This window comes from Populus trichocarpa, chromosome 17, assembly GCF_000002775.5.
Source record: "Populus trichocarpa isolate Nisqually-1 chromosome 17, P.trichocarpa_v4.1, whole genome shotgun sequence".
In the NCBI taxonomy this organism is placed as follows: domain Eukaryota; kingdom Viridiplantae; phylum Streptophyta; class Magnoliopsida; order Malpighiales; family Salicaceae; genus Populus; species Populus trichocarpa.
The window spans coordinates 6114579-6119850 of NC_037301.2; positions in this window are offsets into that span (position 1 = coordinate 6114579).

The window sequence follows — 5272 nt, forward strand, 5'->3', positions numbered from 1 at the left end:
AAGATTTTGATGCCATTAACTTTGTATTTTAATATAATTTTCACAATTAAAATAAGGGTTACGAGGTACACCTGTTAGTTTAATATGTCTTGTAGTCAATCGGTTAATTATACAGGTATTATTATATTCATGTAAATATATATTTATTATAATAAAGGCTTAATTTATCTTTAATATTCATATAATATTAGATTAATGAATATAGAGTAAAGATAAAGTCTATGGGATAAAAATATTTTGCAAAATTTTTTTATAAAGTTGTTATAATTATGAGATTCTTATTGCATCATAGCATTGTTCCTAAAACGTTCTTAGTCAATGCTCTCTTAAACACTGGACATTTATGAGAGCCATAAAAACTGGTACGTATTATGTTATTTTTTAATGAAAGAAAGCAGTTGTTCTTATAAGTCAAGGTATAAGGGATACCTAGAACTAATATGCAGGTGATTGTCATAAAATATGTACACTGAACTGACCCACATGAGAATTCTATATGGAGAAATCACCTATATCTATGGAAATGCTCACGTGACGATTGTGTAAGTGATCCTTAGACTTGAGATCACTAAGTCATCTTATATAGAGAATGTTATACTTTGATCCTTTTACATGTTATCTTAATTAAGGTAACAAAAGGACAGGGGTTGAGTGTAGTATGAACTATATGAAGGTACTTAAGTGATCAAGAGAGGATTCATCATTCTAGGTGAATGAGAAATCCTTGGCCAAGATAGAATGAGATTTGAAAAGGATTTAAAATTTTATTCAAACAATCAATGACTATTATATAGAGAGCAAATATGATTTAACATGGCACCTTCTAGACATTGTCACACGTAGCGTCAGGCTTCATGGGCACTAATACGAGCAGCGCCCGACGCCTTCTGGACACTGCTGCATGCAATGTTAGGCTTTATGGGTATTGATGTGAGTAGCGCTTGGCATCATAGGAGCTATTTGGTGCAGCCTCATAGCTGCCGCCGGCGTGGGTAGTGTGCCCACACCAACAACTGCTACATCAAAGAGATGAAGAGAGGCAAAATTACAATTTTTCCCTTGTAACTTTTTAGGGTTTTTTTAGGGGTAGAATTACAATTCTACCTGTGCAACTTATTTCTGATTACATTTAGGTTTTTTAGGCTGAAATTATGATTTTAACCCTCTATATATAAAATAATGATTGTACATTAAAATTAAAACTCTAAATTAAATTAATTGTAGGAATTAATTTTCCTAATTAGATTAGGATTGAAGTAAAATATTTAATTCAAGTTTTTGAGTTTTATGATATCCTAATAGGATTAGGATTTATTTAATTAAATGGTTTTAATAAATAATATTTAGAAAAATAGTTTTCTAAAATAATGAGAGTTTTTTAAGCCAGAAAAATTTTATTTAATTAATCCTAAAATAGGTTAGGATATTAATAAGAATTTTAATGTGATTTATTTTCTTATTAATGTTTTTAAAAAAAATTAAAGAAAATTTATATTAAAGAAAATTTATTATGTTTGGGGAATTATCAAATTGGATTTCATTTAATATTTCTAAATGTTAGCAATATTATTTTAAAAATTGGACATAAAGCCAATAATTAGAATTGAAGCATGCAATCATTGGATTATGCATATTTATATGTTATTATCCATGATAGATGGTTATGGACATTAAAGACCAATGTGATTATGCTTTTATTTGATGGTTGAATGGTTGTAATTTTTTAAATAGGGCATGCGTGTCTTGCCTTATCTCTATTTTTTATAATGGGTTGTAATTTTTTTTCTCATCTAATTCCCCTCAAATGTAACTTAAGATTTCTTAATTAATTGTGTAATTATTATGTAATTTAGAAATGTAGAAAATTTAGATAAGAAATTATTATGTAATCCAAGATGAAGAAAGAAATGTCGATAAAGGCTACAACCGAAGTGCTTGCAAATGACTTATGAAGACTTGCTGTAACTACCTAGGATTTGACCATCTAATTCCCTTCAATAGCTTAATGAAATTAGCTTAGATATATCCATAATCATCCAATTAGAATGGCATGCTAGGAGTATATGTTTATATATAAATTGTTATGTATGAAATGTATATCTATTATGTCATGTTATATATGAGACCTAATTAATTGATAATAAATCCCTCATTAATATATCAAGTACATGTTGAGAATATCAATAGTTACCTTCCAATTTTATATGCATAAAATCATAGTTCTATTCATGGATAATTTGTTGAGTCACTCAAGGTTACCATTAACCGGATATGTTTAATGCATATATAATTTGGATGAGTCACTCATGATCATATGAGGTTAGAAGCATGAATTAGGTGAAAAATATATGATATGTTTAGACAAAGAGTTGTTACCTAATTGATCTAGGAGTCATATAGAAATGTGATTGATAAACTATGTTATCTATCTAATTTAATTTATTTTGATTTGTTGTGTAATAGCCCACAAAATTCAATAGATTAATGATATACTGCTTATTCATAATAAGCAGAAGATGGGGGGTGATTTTTTTTTTTTATCATGTTCGATCGATGCATTATATGATACCATCTATCATTTCAATAATCAAACATCATTAAATGTTTAAGTACATCACACATACAAATAATATATGATAGTACTACAAAAGGAAGGATACATGTCTATCACGTTCATAACATGAAGTGTAAGTCGTCTATAGTTTATAATACACACTATAATTTACAACCACAATTTTGCATGTCGACATCATAAAGTTTTTACAAAATGTAAGTCGTCTATTTGTACTACTACATAGTTTATTACAAGATACTTATTAAGAAATTACTAAACACCATGGTCATAAGACATCCCTGTTAAAACCAAATTCAATGTAAGTCTATAAACATTTCTTATAGTATAATTGGACAACAGACATATAATTGAAATTGTGTTAACATTTAAATATTTAGATTCTCATTAATAACTTCCTACTGAGTCTATTCTTAATATTTTATTTCACATCTTCATACGACCTTATACCGTGTTATTTTTTTTTAACTATATTCAACATCAATCAATAACATGTATTATGGTCTAAGAATCCTTGTGTGTCTAACATCCTTCCATGTATAGCCATTTTCTCCTAATTATGATCAATTTGTATATGCTTCTTTAAACATTAATTCTTATTGTAATTGACACATTAGTATTCTTTACTTTAGCATATCAATAAGTACTTTCAAATGTGAATATTATTAACCGTAGCTAATCTCATCATCTATTCCTGGTTATCTAACATGGATATCATTAGTCGAAGTCAATCTCATAATTAATTTCCGGTTATCCGACATGGATACCATTAGCCAAAGCTAATCTCATAATTCATTTTCATTTATCTAGCATGGATACTATTAGTCGCTAATCTCATCATTCATTTCCGAATATCCGACATGGGTACCATTAGCTGAAGCTAATCTTATAATTCATTCCCAATTATCCATCATATATACTGTAAACACCTAAAAGAAAAAAGTAAAAAAAGAGAGATGTAAAGCTGAAATGACTTCACCATCGCTGTCATTTTCTGAATCGGCAGTGACACAGTTTTTGGCTGCCGATTTCTTAATCAGCAGCCCTGCAGTTTTTGGCTGCCGACTTCTGAATTGGCAGCGGCATAATTTGGTTGCCGATTTTTGAATCGGCAGCGACGCAGTTTCGGCTGCTAATTTTTTGAATGGGCAGCCACAAAGTTTTTGGCTGCTAATTTTTGAATCGACAGCGACACAGTTTCGGCTGCCCATTTCTGAATCAACAGCGACACAGTTTTTGGTTGCCGATTTCTGAATCGACAGCGACAAAATTTTTGGCTGCGCATTTCCAAATCGGCATCGACGCATTTTCGACTGCCGATTTCTTAATCGGCAGCGACGCAGTTTTTGGATGCCGATTAAGAAATCGACAGCGACGCAGTTTTGGTGTCGATTTCTGAATGGGCAACGACGCAGTTTTTAGCTGCCGATTTCTGAATCGATAGTGTCATAACCCAATTTTTGACCCTTTTATTTTAATTATTATGATAAAAAAATGAAAAATGATGATGAAAAACAAGTAAAAATGAAATAAATGAAGAATGAATTGAAATTTGAGTTAAGGGCAACATGATTGGAAGTTTAAAGATTTAATTAAACTTTTGACTAGTTTAATTAATCAAATCAAGGGTTTAATTGGAGAATTGATAAGTTTTTAGACTTAATTGAGCTTGAAATTAATTTAATTAATCCAATCAAGGGTTTAATTGGAGAATGGATAAGTTTTAAGACTTAATTAAGCTTGGAATTAATTTAATTAATCCAATCAAGGGTTTAATTGGAGAATCGATAAGTTTTAAACTTAATTGAGCTTGGAATTAACTTATGCAGGGACTTAATTGAAGAAATATTAAAGTTTGAGGTCAACATTGCAAAATTAAAATCCAAGGACTAAATTGAAAATGGCGCAAAAATACAGGGGGCCAATTACAGTTTAAACTAAGGGCTTAATTATAAGACTTTCAAAACTGCACGGGTCAAAACGTAAAATGGCCACCTTTTATTTCCAAAAGGCGTCGTTTGAAAGGACGATGTTCATCTTCTTCTTCTTTAAACTAGAGACGGTTTTCAGCAGTAAAAGCTGAGAAATGTTGCAGCAGTAATCGTCCATTGGCTTCAGTTATGGGCGTCTTAATGGTTGTCGACCCTCAGCATACCGCCAGTTACCAACCCGCCGGGCTCTATATAAACAGATTAGCACCGAAAAAAAAGAGGTTGGTTAGAGAGAGAGAGATGAAAAAAGCTGGAAGGAAAAGAAACACAAATAAACCAGAGGAACTCTCAGGTTTATCTCCAGAACTCCCATACCAGAAATAAGCTTTCCCTCACCAATACTGACCTAAGAAAAATGAGAGAGGAAACAGGTCGAGAGAGAGTAGAGAGGGTTTGAAAAACAGAGCACAAGCAAAAAAAATTAACAAACGAGAGAAGAAGAAACAGAGGGCAGGAAAGCAGAGGTAGAAGGAGGAATTCCAGTTTCCTATCAACGGACACAATCACTGATCTTCACCCTAGAGGCTAACACTCTGGCGAAGCAACCTGCAGCAAGGTAAGCTTTCTCTTTCTCTTCATTTTTTTTTTCGAAAACTTCAGTGCATTTAGCACTGTGCGAAGGTAATTAATTACCTTCGCATAGTGCCATGCACGCATGAAGCTAGTTCATGCGTGCTTTGGCACAGCCGGGTCACTGGCTTGGGCCAGT